At 43.8% G+C, this 19,248-nt stretch overlaps 1 long non-coding RNA gene across 1 annotated transcript in view; it reads right to left on the bottom strand.

Annotated features, from left to right (window-relative positions):
* Nucleotides 1-19,248, bottom strand: part of LOC106507469 (uncharacterized) — a 164,279-nt gene that overhangs the window by 25,994 nt on the left and 119,037 nt on the right. The window contains exon 4 of the long non-coding RNA XR_014803090.1: nucleotides 326-1,267. This is a non-coding gene — a long non-coding RNA (uncharacterized LOC106507469). The remainder of the gene's footprint in view (nucleotides 1-325; nucleotides 1,268-19,248) is intronic.

Consider the following 19,248-nt stretch of genomic DNA (forward strand, 5'->3'; position numbering starts at 1 on the left):
CTTGGAGATTAATTATATCAAGGAGTAAGCTCCCCTGATGACCCTGGGTGCCACTGTCCAAGAAGCAGCCTCCTCCAGGCAGTCTTAGCATTTCTCTGCCCCCTCCTTCACTTTTCCAGAAGGCTCTCCCGGCTTAGGATGACCTTTGAAAATTCTGCCTTCAGGATCTAACCCAGCCCTGAAGATCCCCAAAGAAAGGCCGCTCTGAGTGGGTCCAGGCCACAGCCAACCCTCCTTTCTCTACAAATCAATCGTGTGTGTTTCCTGTGCCACCCTTTGGAAATTCAGACCTCGTTATGACACAAAATTGTTGTGTGAGTCTTACCTGGGCTTTTACACTTTCTGTTTCTATATTTGTGGGAGATTGGGTTGTACGACTTCTGAGTTCTCTTCCAGCTCAGCAATTCCAAGGGTACATCTAGGAAATCTGAGCACTTACGCGAGTCAGGTCTAAACTTCTTTTTAGGGATATAGCAGGGAACGGGCCCGGAGCCAACCCTTGAGAGGGGGTTGCCAGGCAACCCGAGGAGAACTGCAGGGATGATTTGGCCATTCTGGGCTGCACAGGGAGTCTTGTCTCCTTTCCCTTTTACGATGCCCCATCAGCTAAAACAATCCTAAACCACAGCCTCTGCATTGCCAGGCCCCATCTCCACCAGCTTTGCCCGATGGAGAACAAACAGGCGCTGTGCCTCTTCAGCGCTGTCAAGAGTTTTTCTCACACTCTGCATCCTTGAGCAGTCCTTCATGAATCCACAGCAGATGTTTCTTGGTCCTTTCACTTTCCTTTTTCAGAGGAATTGTAATCGGCGGTGCTTTAATTAGGATCTCCCTCAGGATACTCCGGCTTTCTTCCACACCCGGGAGTTTGCAACTTCCCTCTTAGTGCACCAGGCTGATTAGATTTCTTAATTCTCTCAAATTTGCTGTCTTGAAGCCTAATAACCTTGTAGTGATGAGGTCTGTCTCTCTCCCTTTCCTCTCCTTATTGTGTTCCATCCAGGCGTCATTCTCGTAAGGTGCTTCATCTCTGATTCGGGATCCCTCTCTCTCCAGAGGGTAAGCTGACCTCGAAGATGGAGCCTCTCCTGGATGAACAAGCTGACGGAAGCTGAGAGGTGCCTTTTGCACTGATTTGGACAGTCCTTCTCCGGGCAGCACTCAGCAGGCTGGGCTGGATCTAATTTGGAGGGACCAGCATAAGCCTAGTACAGGTTGTAGCTTTTCATTCATTCAGTCATTCCTTCCATGAATTTCTATGGGTCTCCTGCAATGCACAATGGAGATATCATTATAAATGTGGTTCTTCATTTCTTAGAAATTATTATCTAGTGGGAGAGACCAAGAAGTCGAAAGATACCCTGTGGTGCTTTGAGCAAAGCAGGACACCTAAGTGGGCATCTACCAGTCTTGGGGGGAGGCGGAAAGAGAAGGATTTCTGGGAAAAGCAACATCTACACTGAGACTTGAAGGTCGGGTAGGCGTTTCAGGCCAAGGAGGTTGGGGATGGGGTGAGAAAGCATAGTAGACAAGAGAAGAATATTCCAGGCAAAGGAAGACCCTAAGGCAAGAGAGAACGTGAGGCTTATCCTGAGACCTGAAAGTCATTCATTGTCTCTGGAGTGTAATGCAGTGGGTGAGAAATTGAGGTGTGGTGTGTGTGTGTGTGTGATGAGTGTTGAGAGCTAAAGATGGCAGAGTGGGCAGAGGCCAGAGCACACAGAAGACCAGTGAACCAAAGACCATGCAAGTCACTTGCGTTGTATCAGATAGAAGTGGTTCTCTCCCCTTTTGATCACTTACAGTGTGGACTTCAGCACCTGGCACAGGGTGCCCAGAGGAATTGGGAGAGCCCACCACTACTCATACTCTAGTAAAGGCTGGTCCAAGCTGCAGGTGCCGTCAAAGCCTAAAACACACACCATCTTTGCTCTTTGAAACCTGTAAACCTTATGACCAAGGAAGCAGGCTAGAAAAGACCAAAAGAGTCCAGCAGAGAAGTCGATGGGAAATATAACCTCAGTGAACCAGGAACTGGTGTTCTGAGCTGTTGAAGAAGCCAGAATAATGGGGCAAGACTGCTTTAGACTTTCTCTTGTCATAACACTCTTGTTGCATCCAAGCATGGCTGCATAGCCACTCCGGATGGACCCGTCCCTAATACTTGTCACAGATGGATGGGCTGCCTTTTTTTTATTGCTTGAAGTTTGGGGATTTTAGTTTGTCTCAAAAGCTTCTTGTTGGGTTAGAGGGTAGAAGAATGGGGGAGCAGGGCAGAGAGGGCATTTGCGTCTGTTCCTTTTCGTTCTAATTCAGGGCAAGGCAGAGGAACCAAGCTCAGGGACGATCCAAGTCAGGAGAGGTGGGAATTTATGGAGATTCATGACAAGAGCAGCCCTGGAGTTAGGGACTGAGATAGGACAAAGATCAAAGGACAGGAAGGCATTAGAAACCGAAGGTGGCCAAAAGGCAAAATCTCAAAACCCCAATAACAGATGGGACCAAAGGCTCGAGTACTGAATTATCAGTCAATTGATAACAAGGGACAAAGGTGTGAACAATGGTGATGTGTCATGATTGTTATCTTCCTTAACAACAATAACTATTGTTATCAGTTGATTCCGTCATCAGTGATCATCATTGATAATCACTCTGTGCATTGATCAGGTGCTTACTGTGTGTCAGGTATAGCATTTTCTAGAAGAGAGACAGACACATACATACGTGCAGGTAGAGAGCTAGATAATTAGGTAGACAGCAGCAATGTCTCCTTTTCCCGCTGAGAAGTATATAAAACCTAATCACAGGGTTCCCTGGTGGCCTATGCAGCTAAGGATCTGGCATTGTCACTGTTGTGGTCAGGTCACTGCTGTAGCACGGGTTGCATCCTGGCCCAGGGAACTTCTGCAAGTTGCCACTGAGCTCAGCCAAAAAAAAAAAAAAAAAAAAAGAAGAAGAAAAACCTAATTACTTCAAAACTGTAACTAGGCAAAGAGCTTCCAAAGTTAATAGAAAAATTCTTTTTTGTAGAGCAAAAAAGAGACACAGGCACTCCTATCAGACTGAAAAAATATGCCAGCTCGAAAACCAGAATCTACTGTGTAACCCGGGTGAAGACATTTGTCACAATATTAAGTCTTGCAGGACAAGGTATTTGAATTTTTTTTTAATCACTCCAGGCTATTAAAGAAAACAGGGAGATAAAAAGTCAAGAGAGATCCCAGGGCAGGTGGTTTCCAAGTCTTTTCTTGACTCCACTTCATCTCCGTGTGTTGTTTTTGTTTTTGTTTTTGTTTTTGTTTTAATCTTTCTCTGCCCAGCAATACAAACAGATGCAAGAATCCTGAGATGCAGAAGGGGGTTCAAAGCTTGACCACTGCTAGGGAAGAATGACAATCTGGTAAAAGAGGGGAGAGGGTGGGAGAAAGAAAGAGGCTTTGTATTTCTTTCCATAGGAATCTGCTTGACATTTTTCACAGGCTGGGAGATTGTCTGCAATGGTGCCTGGAGGCTGGCAGCTGGGAGAGGAGCTGCTGTGAAAACCCTGTTAGCCAGAACAATTAGAACCAGCACATTGAAAAAAAAAAATGGTTAAAGAAGAGAAATCTTTAAAAATAAAACATGCAGAGTTCCCACAGTGGTTCAGCGGTAAGGAATCCAAATAGCATCCATGAGGAGGCAGGTTCAATCCCTGACCATGCTCAGTAGGTTAAGGATCTGGTGTTGCCATGAGCTGTGGTGTAGGTTGCAAACATAGCTCAGATCTGGCATTCCTGTGGCTGTGGTGTAGGCTGGCAGCTGCAGCTCTGATTTGACCCCTAGCCTGGGAACTTCCATATGCCATGGGTGCAGCCCTGAAAAGAAAAAGAAAAAGAAAAAAAGATGTATATCCTAAAATTTTGTTTCAACCCAAAACTGTCACCACATTTTTTTGCCCGATGTCATGGGGCCCATATTTTTTTTTTTTCCACATGGTCCTGCAGACTGGATACCCCCATCTTCGAGTATAAAACTCCTTTAGGGTCCAATTTCTATTTTCAAATCCTTTCAGATGAGATGGGAGTGGAGAGACCCACGTGAAGCCATTGGAGCAAAGAGTCATTCTCCATTTTTTGCTACTGTGTTCCAACAGCTGACTAGTACCTCGCATCGACTTGATGGAAGAGCATTTTTAAGTGACTTGGCTTTTCAAATTTTTCCCATTAGTTTAACTTCGTTTTTATGGACACACTGCTCTATTTCCTTTTACATGCACATTTTATCAACTTATATAATTTCTAATTAGGTTAAATTAACAAGAGTAGCCGGATATTAAATGGAATTTTTACTGTTGACCCAGAATTAGCACAGGGTAAAGTGGCCTCGCGTAGCCCACATTCTGAAGGAAACTGAGAATGTTGGGCAGCCACCCCCCACCCCAGGGTGTTCAGGGGAGTCTGAGCCCCCAAACCTCTCTTCGGTATAAGCAGATCTCTAGGGGAAGGGATGGAAGCTAAGACACAAGCAGAGTCTGGGGAAGGGATGGAACCCCAAGGTATGAGCCGCCTCCTCCTAGGTGGGGGTGTGGTTTTGTTCCTCCCTCCCTGCAGGGGGAAAGAGAGGGTCACTCCTTCCTCCCAGGTGTGAAAGGAGGGCACTGAGGACATCACAAAGAAAGGCTGAGGATGTGTCATTCTTTAGTGGGATGCTGGGTACACCCCACCCCATTCCATGCCTATCTAAGCAGAGAGAGAAAAGGACTGGGAAGAAATGCCAGGGCAAAGAGGGGGAAACAGCTGGAAGAGCTGCATGCCCACCGTTGTGGCAAGGATGAGGGGTCTCTAGTGGGTTGGCAGATACTTTAGAATGTAGCCATGAGCTGGGACCAGGGAGTTGGTCACTGATGGGGAGACTTCCTTAGCAAAAGTCTATGGGTTGGCATACAGGGAATGAGCAGAAGATGGGTGCTCTATCATAGCACCACGCAGTAGAGGATCCCCCCCCCCATCGAGGACCCCACATGTGTGTCCCAGAGAGAGTCAGCATCTAAGAGTCACCACACAAGAGGCATTGCCGGCTATCTGTGATGGACACAGCTGGCTTACAGAATGACTCACTTCTCCCCATTGCCAATTTGTATCCCAGGAATTCAACAGAAGAGGTGTTGATAACTGTGGACAGAAGAGAATACTTTTAGAAACGGGACCTGAACATACACGTAAATACGTAGATCCCTAACTATACAAATGATCCCAAGTCTTTGTATGGTGCCTACTAATAGGTACAACTCTGAACGCTTCACCTGGATACTAGTTGATTTCTGAATACTCATCTGTATATTTCTATATCGGAATATAAAGAATAGGTACATCCGATGTGTTTTATCCAAATAAAAGTGGAACGTATTTATTCAGGAATAGGTTTCTGAGGCAGACACTGCTAGGTGCTGACCCACCCACCATCCTTCTTCTCCCTTTCTAACAATCCAATTTTATTCACCCCAAGTGGTGAATAATGATGGTCCTTAGCCTTTTCTCCTTTTCTCCTTGATTCTTCCAGAGAAGTAAAAAGGAAAAGTGTGCTGGGATTTTCAGAAAGGTTTTACTTTTCTGATTAAACAGATAGATCTCTGAAGCTCATTCTGGAAATGAATGACCAATAAGGGGTTAACATCGAAAAGACACAAATAGCTCATATAACTCTCTCCAAAAAAAAAAAAAAAAAAAAAACAGGCTTTTAAATGACCTAAATAGACATTTATCCAAAGAAGACATATAAATGAACAACCAGCACGTGAGAAGATGCTCCATATCAGTAATTATTAGAGACATACAAGTCAAATCTACAATGAGGTACCACCTCACAGCAGTCAGTAAGGGCATCAACAAAAAGTCTACAAATAATAAATGCTAGAGAGGATGTAGAGGAAAGATTCCTCCTACTTTGCTGGGGGGAATGTAAATTGGTACAATCACTCTGGAGAACTGTATCGAGTTTCTTTTAAAAAACTATAAATGCAGTTACCTTATGATCTAGCAATCTCACTCCTGGGCATATATCTGGAAAATATGAAAACTTTAATTCCAAAATATACATGTACCTCAGTGTTCATAGCAGCACTCTTTACAATAGCCAAGACATAGAAGCAACCTAAATGTCCACTGGCAGATGAATGGATAAAGAAGATGTGGTACATGTAATACAATGGCCTATTCCTCAGTCATAAAAAGAAGAAAATAATGCCATTTGCAGCAACGTGGAGGCAACTACAGATTATCATGCTAAATGAAGTCAGACAGAGAAAGGTTAATATCATAAGCTATCAATTACATGTGGAATCTAAAAAAAAATGATACAAATGAACTTTTTTTTTTTTGTCTTTTTGCCTTTTCTAGGGCCACTCCCACGGCATGTGGAGGTTCCCAGGCTAGGGGTCAAATCGGAGCTGGAGCCACCGGCCTACACCAGAGCCACAGCAACGCGGGATCCGAGCTGTGTCTGCAACCTACACCACAGCTCAAGGCAGCGCCAGATCCTTAACCCACTGAGCAAGGCCAGGGATCGAACCCGCAACCTCATGGTTCCCAGTCAGATTCGTTAACCACTGTGCCACGACGGGAACTCCAAATGAACTTATTTTTAAAATGGACTCACAGACATAGAAAACAAACTTATAGTTACCAAAGGGGAAAGGGGGAGGAGGGAGAAATTAGGAGCTTAGGGTTAGCAGGTACACTCCACTATATATAAAATAGATGAACAACAAGGTCCTACTGTACAGCACAGGGAACTGTATTCAGTATCTTGTAATAACCTATAATGGAAAAGAATCTGAAAAAGAAAAAAATATGTGTATATATATATATATATATATATATATATACACACACACATATAATATAAATGAAATAATAATTATATATATATTTAATAATAAATAATAATAATGAAATAATCCATACATAATATAACGAAATTCATATAACATTGTAACTCAGCTATAGTTCAATATTTAAAAGGGGGTATCTGAAACTGCAGTAATCATTTTGCATTTATTAGGTAATAATTATGATTAGGAAAGGCCAATCATAATTGGAGCAAAATGGAGCTTTCTGCTCCACATCCTTCCAATGTACTAAAGAGAGTGGAGCAGAAGGATGAAAAGATTCAGTCTTTGACAGCATTAGTTGGCAGCTGAACAAATAACAACAAACTCCTTAATAGGGAGAAGGCAAGTGCTGGTTAATCATCCCTTAGGTATTATGCTATTAATAATACCCACCCTCAAATAAACTTCTTCCTGAACGACTGCTGCCTATTTAGATTTAAAATCTCTCCTATTTTGTACAGGTGCATATTTAAGTGTATTATGTCAGTGATAAAATCGTATCGTTTGTCTATGAAGAAAAAAAAATAAGGTTTGGAAGACAAGTTCATAAGAAGGAGAATATATAGATGGTACTGTAACTATGAAAAGTTAACTTCTATCTCATTAATCAACCTCAAATAAGGGTTCGAATGACTTTGAAACACGATTCTGATTGGAAATATGTATATATATCACAGGGTTTTAGCAGAACAAGCAAAGTTATGTTCTCATTATTTTTCTGAGCATGTCTGTTCTAATTATAAAAGGGTAAGATTTTAAAATGAAACCAAAGAGATGTGCATCAGTAGCTGGATTTCTTGAGCAAAACAAAACAAAACAAAAATGGGAGGAGGGGCAGTGGGTCCTTGGGATGTAAAAAGATTGCTTCAGTGCTAATCTGGAATAAAGAAAAAGGTAAGTCACATGCCATATTAAACCTCGTTTAACTTTTGTGACCCCCAAGGCATCAGAAGTTAACTTGCATCATGATTTATCCCTTGATGTGTTTCTCCCCCATTTGCTGAAGATGCACCTTCAGATCCAGGCTGGAAATTGCCCCAAGTGAATATAAACCATTTGGCCCTAGGAGTCTAATGAATGGGTCACTCCTGATGCATAATGAGTCCCTGCAAATCTGCTAACTATTTGTGTGATGCTGGGGAAAGTTTCCCAAATGCTCCAAGTCTCAGTTTGTTTTATTGAAATGGGGTAATGACATCTGTCTCTGAAAGTGTTTGTGTCGAAGAACAGACACAATGAATGCACGATGTAGCTTTCTCAGCACATAGTACATGCTCAATTAATGTGAGTTCAAGAACCTTTCTTATGTGTAGAGGAAACAAGATTTTTCAGAAACCTGATCTGAAGGGAGTAGCAGGACATTCCATTTTTGAAAAGCAGAGGTTGGAAAAGTATCATAGTCAAATCTCTTTTGATTGCAAATGGCAGAACCCAACTCAAACCAGCTTCAGAGTTTACTTCTCAAGGAGAGAGGGGTAACTGCCTGTGGCTCATTCAGAGGAAAATGTGGCTATTCTAGCTTTAAGCAAAGGTGGACCCCGTTAGTCAGACAATGCTGAGAGAAATCCATCTCCTTGTCCCTTAACTCTCCCTTCCACCCACTGTATTGGCTTAATTTTCAGCCAAGCCTTCACCATGTGGTGGGAAGTATAGGGATGCAGGGCCAAAGCTCCTACAAGCCCTATGCTTGCACCATCCCAGCTTCAAGGCAAGAGGAGAGAGAGCTTCTCCTTTCCAGAAGTCACACCAAAAGTTCTATGAGTGCATCTTATGGATGCCCAAATTGGGTCATATGCCCCTGATCTGGTTTGCTTGGGCTGTTATAACAGACTGGCTGGCTTAAACAAGAGACATTGATTTCTCACAGCTCTGGAGGCTAGAAGTCCAAGATCAAGACGCGGACATGACCGTGCTCCTGGCTTGCAGATGGCCACCTTCTCACTGTGTCCCCATATGGCAGAGAGAGCTCTGATGGCTCTTCCTCTTCTGCTAAGGACACTAATCTTATCATGGGAATCCTACTCTCATGACCTCATCTAAACCTAATTACCTCCCAAAGTTCCCAGCTACAAAAACCATCATATTAAAGGTTACAGCTTCAGCATATGAATTTGAGGGGGGGATACAAACACTCAGTCCGGAAAACCCATCCTGAACCAACCGCTCTGGTAAAAGAGAGAAGGCTAGGCTGTGAAGGACCAAGCTCACCAGGTGAGGGGCGGAGTCAGCTCTACCTGAACCATACATTCCAAAATAGGAGTGATTTCCCAGAGGAAGAGCAGGATGCTGTAATAAGTATAAGGGGGATGGATCCCTGGTAGAAAAAAAAATCAGATTTCTTCTACACATAGTAAAATATATTGAACTCTCATTAATTGAGCATGTACTATGTGCTGAGAAAGCTGCATGCATTGTGTCTGTTCTTCTACACAAACACTTTCAGAGACAGATGTCATTACCCCTATTTCAATACAATAAACTGAGACTTGGAGCATATGGGAAACTTTCCCCAGCATCACAAAAATGGTTAGTAGACTTACGGGGACCCTGCCATAAATACATCTCATCTCAAAGTGCTTACTCCCTGGGGTTCTGTCTTCTGTTGTGTCACTTACAAGCTCACCAACCTAGCAAGCAAGTTCCTGCTCAATCTGATGTGGGGGGGGGGGGTGTGGGGTAAGGTTGGTGCTTACCTTCCACGTTCTTGGGATCAGCACGTAATTTCAATGAGGAGCAGAGAATTAAATGGGACTTTGAAGGCGAGGCAGAGTTAGTTAATTGTGAAGAAGTCAAAATTATAAGACTTGGGAATTCCCTTGTGGCACAGTGGCTTAAAGATCCAATGTTGTCACTGCAGTGGCTCGTGTTGCTGCTGTGGCGCATGGGTTCAATCCCTGGCCTGGGAATGTCCACATGCTGTGGGGGGAAAGAAATTATAAAACTGAATAGTCTAACTCTATTATAGAAAAAGAGGGAACTATATTAAATATCTTGTAATAAACTACAGTGGAAAAGAATCTGAAAAAGAATGTATATGTGCATGTATGTGTGCATATATATATTCTTTACATAGAATGTATAAATATATGTGCTGGAACACGATGGAGGATGATGTGAGAAAAAGAATGTGTGTGTGTGTGTGTGTGTGTGTGTGTGTGTGAGAGAGAGAGAGAGAGAGACTGGGTCCATTTGCTGTACAGTAAAAATTGACAGAACACTGTAAACCAACTATAATGGAAAAAATAAAAATCATTAAAAAAGCTTCTTGAGACCCAAAATAAATAAATATATATATATATACATATTTATTTATATATATATATATATATATATATATATATAACTGAATCACTTTTCTGTACACCAGAAACTAACACATTACAAATCAACTATACTTCACTTGAAAGAAGGACGGAAAGAAAGGAAGGAAGAAAGAAAAGTAGCAAAAAAAAAAAAAAAAAAAAAAAGAGAGACTGGAGCCATTTACTAAACAGGTTGAGAGTGATGCTTCAAGGAATTAAAATGTAAGGAATTATCTTCCTCATTATACTTTTCTGATCTTCCCAAATTTTCTGCCATGAGAATGACTTATTTTTAACCGGAGGAAAATCTATTTTTAACAATCCTGGAAATACAGGGTGAGCAAAGGTAAAATAACCTTCTAAGATATTTGAATCAGGTTGATAAGCTGGAAAAACCTTGTCAGGTTCCCGTGAATGAATTTTTTAAAAATGAAGCATTGGAGTTAATAGCAAATTCTCTGCATGAACAGACGTTGATATTTTCATGCCCTCTGGCACTCGGAGACCAGCAGCCCACACTGCAGGTATATATATATATATATATTTTAACAACCTGGACACGGGTGCAAATAGCAAGGTTGAAAAAGTTGCTGACTCAGGCGCGCTCCCAGAGTTGCAAGAGATGAAGCAAAGACAAACTCTGAAAACTCTTCCTGGAAGACCCAGAGCTTCTAGAATCACAGGCAGAGGAAAAGTATCCAATGAACCTGGAGAAAGCAAACAAAATCATTTTTTCCCGGGGATGCAAAACCCTGGATGATTCTTGGTGGAGGAAAAAATCATCATTCCCATCTAAAATTCTTTTTTCCGGGTGAAATCCAAGAAAATAGCCCTCATCACAATCAGGGCGCCTCTGACCTCTCTGTTCATTACAATTTACAAACTACTTTCTCATTTACTCTCTCGTTGCACTCCGGTTATGTAAAATAATGCTTTTGTTTTTAGGATATACACACTTAAGTATTTGGGGGTAAAAAGGCATCAAGCTGGCGACCGAAATTATTCAGAGAGAGAGGGAGAGGGAGAGAGAGACTGACCTACACACAAATAGACACACAGAATGATAGAAAATGATAAAGCCAACTGGGATACAGTGGGAAAGATAGAGATCTAAGTATAGACAGGAAATAACAAAACCTACAACAGTTGGGAATCTGAGCAAAAATTGCAAAATATTTCTTCTTACTCTTCTTGCAACTTTTACATAAGCTTGAAACTATTTCAAAATAAAAAGTAAAAAGAGTTCCCGTCATGGCTCAGCAGTAACGAACCCAACCAGTATCCATGAGGACGTGAGTTCGATCCCTGGCCTCGCTCAGTGGGTTAAGGATCCAGCGTTGCCATAAGCAGTGGTGTAGTTTGCAGCTGTGGCTCGGATCTGGCGTTGCTGTGGCTGTGGCGTAGGCCGGCAGCGATAGCTCCAATGTGACCCCTAGCCTGGGAACTTCCATATGCTGCAGGTGCAGCCCTAAAAAAGGGGGGAAAATATAATTTTTAAAAAGCGAAAGAAAAATAAATAAATAAGCAACTTTGGTAGAGCAGATGTGGGATAGATTGGCACATGTGCAGCAACTTCCCATTGCATGTGACAAAGATGCAGGAAGAAAACAGGTGTTTGAATATGGTCAAGGGTGGGACCTGTGAGGTGCGTACATTGCTTGGTCCCAACATGAGCTGGACCTGACTTGACACCATTGTTTGTCCCACACACACGCCAGCGTCTATAGAGCACTCACCATGGTCACACGGACCTCCAGCCACAACCATACCTCGAGAGACACCTTAACCCATGTGATATCATGCCCTGGAACCAAGACTGGAGATGAGAGAGAATTAGCTGTTTGGGACTCCTCCAATAAACAGACTTCATTCTTAAGCGTATGAGTGTTAAGAGCATTGATTTCAACGGGGCCATGTGGATGAGTTGTTGAGGGGTGTGCTAAGCTGTTCTCATAATGGAAACAAGGCGTTTACCCATGAGCTGAAGACCAAGTCTCTTGCTTTAGCAACAGTAAGATGGTCCAGCAAGGCCAGAACAATCCTGTCTTCTGCCCAGAAGAAATGGATGGACCACAGAAATCCTGCAAGGTGCCAGCAAACCGCCTAAGACCCAAGCTAGGACAGTATCTGAGGAAACTGGCCATGAGGTGTCTTAAATGACGTGTGTGACTTGTCAATACCACCCCATCATGGCTTCAATTTCAAATCCTCCAAGGAACGGTGGGGCCCGCTGCTCATCATTCTAGCTAACTCAAGGTCTATTTGGAAGAACAAGAATCATTTCCACTTTGAAGATGAGAGAAACCCAGAGAGGTTCAATGACTTGCTCCAAGACACACAGAACAAGATTGTAGACCTGAAAATTATACATGTTATATACTTGTAATTGTACATTTTACCTGAGCCACTTTTAGAATTTGAGATTTTCCATACCACATTTCCATCTTTCATGGCCTTGGCCACTAGACAAAAACTTTTTTTTTTTTTTTTTTTGTCTTTTTGCTATTTCTTGGGCCGCTCCCATGACATATGGAGGTTCCCAGGCTAGGGGTCTAAAAGGAGCTGTAGCTGTTGGCCTGTGCCAGAGCCACAGCAACGCGGGATCCGAGCCGCGTCTGCAACCTACACCACAGCTCATGGCAACGCCAGATCCTTAACCCGCTGAGCAAGGGCAGGGACCGAACCCACAACCTCATGGTTCCTAGTCGGATTTGTTAACCACTGCGCCACGACGGGAACTCCGACAAAAACATTTTATGGACAAGATGTTTGTCGACTCTACCCAACATTCTCTGATAACCTTTATGGAGAAAGAATCTGAAAAAGAATGGATGTGTGTATACATAAAATGGAATCCCTTTGCTGTGCAGCAGAAATTATTACACCATTGTAAAGCAACTATTTCAATACAACTTAAAAAAATGTTTTTAATTAAAAAAAAATTTAAGAAATTGAATGGCATGGGGTGAGAAGAGATGATAATGGTATGGAAAGGAATGAGATGGAAAGGGCTGTGATGCCATGCAGTGCCCTGCAGTGTGATGCGGTGGAAGTACAAAGAGGGAAAAACACCGTTGTGCAGAAAACTGAACGTAGATGACAGGTTCCTGATGTGTGTGGCAGCAAACAATCTTGCACCTCAATAGTGCTCTCCACCCTCAAAATTCTGTGATTTAGTTCCATATTCTTCCATATTTCCCTCTCGGAGAGAAATCCATAATGTATATAAGCATCTGACGTCCCAGTCAGGAAGACCTGGATTTTTATCCACTGGCCAGCTAGGCAACTTTGAGAAAGTCCTTCATATCTCTAAGCCCAAGCCCCTCAATGGGAAAAACATACCTAATGTCATGAGGATTTAATGAAAAAAAAAATGTGAGATATACGATAAACATTAAGGTGCCCAGAGGATAGCTCAGCAAGCAAACGTACAAAAGACAGTTTATTTTGCCCATTTTTGCTTTCTCGGCACTTTGCCATATTCTCAGTGCCCCAGGGCAACTGAAGAGGTAGGCTGAGCTGCAGGGTCTTCCCCTTGAAGGGATCTCCTGTCACCATCATGCACTGAGTGCCATGTGTGACTCAAATGTGGGTTCCCCACAACTGGGGCTTCTTTCAGAACCTTGTCCTCTTACACGGCAAGTAACCATTTTGGAAACATTTTCATCCAAAATAGATGACAAAAACACTATTGAATTTAATAGAAAACAGACCACATGAACCACCTTATTTCTTAACAAAGCCACGAAGATCAAGCATCATTATTAAAAATGGAAAGTGGTGCTTCGTTACACCTGGCACAATTTGTAATTTTGTATCTATTCTTTTTGAAAAACATTTTTATTGTGTCTGTCTCCTCTCTAGACCATAAGCACCGTGAGGGTAGAATTTAGTCTGACCCCTAAGTGTTTCCATGGTGCTTAGCACATGATGAATTCTAAATAAATGTGTATTGAGTATATGAATAATTTTGGAGTTTGTTTTGTTTTGTTTTTTTTATGGCCACAATTGCAGCAGATGGTTCCCAGTCCAGGGATCGAATCAGAGCTGCAAGTGAGGCCTACACCACAGCCACAGCAACACCAGATCCTTAACCCACTGAGTGAGGCCAGGGATCAAACCCACATCCACACAGACACTGTGTTGGATTGTTAACCTGCTGAGCCACAAGGGGAACTCCGAATGTACAAACAATTGAGTGGGAATTTCTAGGTCTGGAGGGGCTTCTTAGAGATCACTCATGATCTTTGGTCTGGTTTGCAGATGTCTACCTTCAAACAGTCTATTCTCTTCCAAAAATATATCTCTGGAGAGTTGGAATATGGAACATGAACCTACCCATATTCTAATCTTGTCCAACCTTAGTTCACTGGGACTCATCCTGAGAGGAGATACCTTAGTCCCCATGGCTACATCCACACTGGAAGATGTTTTCTATGTCCTGACTCTCTAGAGCACTGAAGATGAGGCTCCAGGCCATCAGACCTGGGACTATAACCTGGAGTGATCTTGGGACCAGTGGATGGAGAGGCAACAGTTTTCCAACTACTATCTAAGGTAGCCTAGTGATAGGGGACCGTGGCAATTCATAGAGACCTGGAGAGGACCAGTCAGAGGCCAAAGCCCATCTGGACAAGAGTTCCTGTCTCCTGACTACCTGGGCCTGTATCCCAAATCCACCAGGTGAGTGCTCTGAGACCTTGGGAAATCCCATCCATCGTGAGCGCCTCAAGGTCCCCATCCTTCAAATGGAATGGAATCACAGAATAGGTTCATGGAACTGTTGGGAGGCATGAAAGCAATAAGGACAGGGATAGAGTAGATAGTTAGGCAGGTAGTTGTAGAAGTCCCAGTAGAGGACCACAGATAGAGAGGGAAACCCAGGGAACTTTGGGAGACCACTGTAAGTTAATGATCGCTCAAGAAAGCCACCAGAACATTCATGGAACAAGCAGGTTTGCCTAAGTATAAAACTATAAACAAAGGCATGAGATAGGCCTCGGGTCAATCAATGAAAGGTGAAATGAGGCCTGCGTTCAAGTTCAGCAAGATAATAATTCTTAGGACCCAGGACAGGAATATAAAGGAAAAAACGACATTACAAAGTAGGAGACCCTTATTATATGAAACCTGAGATGATTCAACATATTAAGCTAATTTGAATAAGCACCCTGGCAGTCCTAGTTTGACCTCATAGGGTCAAACATATACGCTCTTACCTGACATGAGGAGCTAGTGATGTAAGCCTGAAGTCTACTCAAAGAATGAGGAAGAAGGCGGCCTTTTCCCCACTCTCTACTTTCTTTGGATTTTAAAAATACAGCCCCCCTAATCCTCAGGGCAGAGCCTCCTCGCCTGCCTGCTTGTATCCCACACAAGTGTCCTATCTTAATAAATCTATTTCATGCCTATCACTTTTCCTCTCGCTGAATTCCTGCTGCACTGGGACACAAAGAACCTGAGCCTCAGTAAGTCCAGACACCACGTGGATTCAGGTCCCCATCTGGAGTTTGGCTGGGTCCCTTCCTCAAGTCTCCACTGTCAGGGGTGTTTGCAGTTTCAATAACGAGTACAGAACCAGGTACCTGTAAGTGCCCTGCCTTTGCTGTTTTTTTTTATTTTTATCCCAGGTAAAGATTGAGCAAGTGTCACCAGGAGACCCAGTAAGAAGACCTCAAAAGGGAGAAACAAGAACTGTGACGTCATCACTTCATTGGAGAGAGCGCTGCTGTGACAAGGAGGCTTTCAGAGGCCAGCACCATGCCCTCTGGACCATGCCAGAGCTGTCTTAAAGGTTCCAGAAGCATTTGGCACAATCCTCCGCTGAACTGCAGAGAGCACCGTTGATTGGAGTAAACGCATTACATTCCTTCTGCCTAAATTCAGGGTTTACTCCACCCTCCCCCATCACAGACTTCCTGAAAAGACCAACTTGCAACTCATATCAACATTTAAGTTGTCAGGATGTGATTAAGCCTTCCAGAAGATTAATTACTGACTTTCTTATGCTTAACCCCCCCTCCCCCGCTCACATTCCCCCCCACCACCCCCACCGCTCAACCTCTGAAAGAATCTAACATTATAAACAAGGATCTAATTAGCAACTTGAATTCAAGCTTAAGATCTTTTGTGAAGGTTTGGTCACAGAGGCTGCTTTAATCTCCGAGGATTATCCTTCAGCATCCAGAGACACTTCAGTTACTTTCCTGGGCCTTTGAGGAATTTCATCTCATTTGAATACTGCTGCCAACTCCAAGGACCTGCTGAGACGTGGACCCAAGATGAGCCCTTGAGGGCTAAGAAGAGCTCTCCCTCTCTCTAGCATTAGACTTCCTTCCCATTCCATTTATACCTTCAGAGGATGTTAACTCCCCCAACTGAGTTTCTCAGTTGGGACGACAAGGGAGATACAGGGCTCCAGTGCTGGCTTCAACTTGGGAAAGATACAACAGAGCGCTGATTTGCTTGCCAACCCCAAGGACCATTCTAGCTTTGATGGTTAAGGCTCTCAGGCTGGCCTCTAGACCCACGTTCCTTCCCCTCACTCAAGTCCCCACTGCTCCATATCACAGTCCATGCACACAAGTGGAAAAAGAGTTTTCCAGACTCATAGCGAGTTGATGAGAAGAAGAGTTTATTGAGCTAAGAGATGCTGCAAGCACAGCAAGACGACTTCCTAATAATCAGAGAGAGCTGATCCCAGGCACATGGTTGTGTCTGTTTTTAGAGCCTGGAGACAAAGAGAGAGAGGAGAGGGCTGACCTTACACCTGTTGACCTGCTAATTGGTTGGAGAAAGGTGGGGGCTTCCAATACACTTGCTGGTAGGCTGGGGGTGCACATTGCCCCATAAAGGCAAGGTGAGGAACAGACCACATACTTTTCCTAGTAGAAGGCAGGAAGGGGTAAGTCAGGTTGCTCAAAGTGGGAAGGAAGCATTCCAATGAGACAGATGGGGCGATGACAAGGGCCTGGTAATTCTTGTCTTGGCCAGAGGCTTTGGGTTTTATCTCCTCGAAGAGGCCTTGATGTTCCACAGGCCACCGTCATAGGAGTTCACATCACCTCTTGCCTGGACCATAGCTAACTCCACCCCATTCCACTCCCTGTCTTTCTTCAGTCCTGTGTCGCTTTCACTTGACAGCCCGATTCACGGTTCTCTTTGTAGCTCTGATCACATCACTGTGTCAAAACAAAGCCTTTAGTGGCTCCTGGCTGCCCAGCGCCCAAAGTCCAGAGTCCTCCCTCACATCAAGAGCCTCCCTGCTATGGATCCAAATCACCACATTCACCCATCTGCTTTCTCTCGCTTTTCCTCTCCATTCCAGCTCCTCAAGCTGCAGGCGGTGGCTCATTAAGGAAGTCCTGAAATCAGTTGTTCTTGTGACCAGCATTCTCAATGAGGTTTACAGCAAAATGGCAAATATTTATGTGGCCTTTCCGTAAGGGTGGCTCTGTGCTAAATCCTAACTTAGACACATAGATTTCTCATACCGACCCTAAGACATAGGCAGTGTTGCCATCCCTGTTTTATAGAGAACACTGGAGCCCAGTGAGTTTAAATAAAGTGTCTAAGGCAGTTATGCCAAACTTGAACCCAGGCAGCCTGGGGGCAGAGGCCATTTTCCTAACCACTATGCTCTCTGCCTCCATCTGTTGCCAAAACTTGGCAAAACCAGTGCCAGATAGAAACGCAGAGACAGACTTTTGAGCAAAGGAGAAAAAAAGAGCTTTACTGATTTGCCAGACAAAGGAGGGTCACAGCAGGCTAATGCCCTCAAAACTGTGCCCTCCCTTGGGGGAGAATAGGAAGCCAGGGGTGGGGGGCAGAGGGTTATCCTTAGGGAGTAGAAAATAGGGCCACAGATAAGGATCAATGTAGATGCAAACTTTTTTTCTTCAAAGTTGGTGTTTAGTGACCCCAGGACTTGTTTTTGTGGTCTTCTTCCCCTATCTTCATTTGTTGGGGGTTTTAGTTCTACAGAAAAACTCAAAGATTTTGTTATATTTTCCTTGAAGAGGAACCAGGACCCTTCCCAAAGGCTCCATTTACTGTTTCTTGACTTTTCCTCCGTGGTCTCTGCATCCCCTCCCTTCCCTGATTAGCAACGGTTGGAACCTGCCCTCTGGAACTCAGAGAAGGCCATGGAAGCTGAAGCTTATTCCCTAAAAACAAGAAATGGGAGACACAGAAAGGCTTGAGCCCAGGACCCCCACAGAGCCCTGCTCCGCTTCATTTTCACTCTCACTCCCCATCGGTGTGATGGTTTTCTGGGATTCGAGTTCTTTCTATGTCAGTTCAGGGCAGTGGGAAGTGTGGGCCCCAGACCAGCAGCTTCAGCACCACCTGAGAACTTGCTAGAGATGCAAGCACTCAGGTTCCACCCAAGACCTCCTGAATCAGAAATTCTGAGCATGAGCAGCAGGAATGTGTGCTATAACAAGCCCTCCAGATAAGTCTGATGTTCGTTCAAGTTTGAGAACCACCAGCCTAAGGATAACTCATTCTTATTCAGTACCAGTGAAGAGTTTCCTCCACGAGTCTGGGCCAGTTGACTGCAGTGCCATGTTGACGAGGACAAGGTCCTGGGATCGACCTCATGGACACAGGTCAGTGATGTGTTTCATCCATGTGCCCAACTCTAATTTTAGCCTTTGTGCAATTGTAGGCTATTTAATCCTAAGAGAAAGCATGGATGCCTCCATGCACATCTGTCCCCTGCTCAAGGCTAACGCACAGCTCTAAATTACTAACTGCCCTACCCTCGATCATTCACGGAGCCAGGCTCGAGCCATGAGCCATCAACGCCCGGAAGCAGGCACTAAACACAAACCCAGGAATGGACAAGGGGTCTAGTTAGAGGCTATGAGAATGCAGGCAGAATACCAGTCTGTAAAGCACAATTTTAGGATGTATGGCCAAGACAGATTGCAAATGATTGCAAAAGACAAGGAAAGCCCATGTGGATTTACAAGGGGAATAACATTTCATAGAACATCCAAGGTCACAGAAATAACAAAGACGGCTCGAGAGCTAGCTCTTGGATTCAGAAGCATTTCCATGGACATTTGATGTTTG

Source organism: Sus scrofa, chromosome 5, assembly GCF_054392235.1.
Source record: "Sus scrofa isolate SSC_HxYL_T2T_F1_AM1 chromosome 5, Sscrofa_HxYL_maternal_Yorkshire_Landrace_v2.0, whole genome shotgun sequence".
Lineage (NCBI taxonomy): Eukaryota > Metazoa > Chordata > Mammalia > Artiodactyla > Suidae > Sus > Sus scrofa.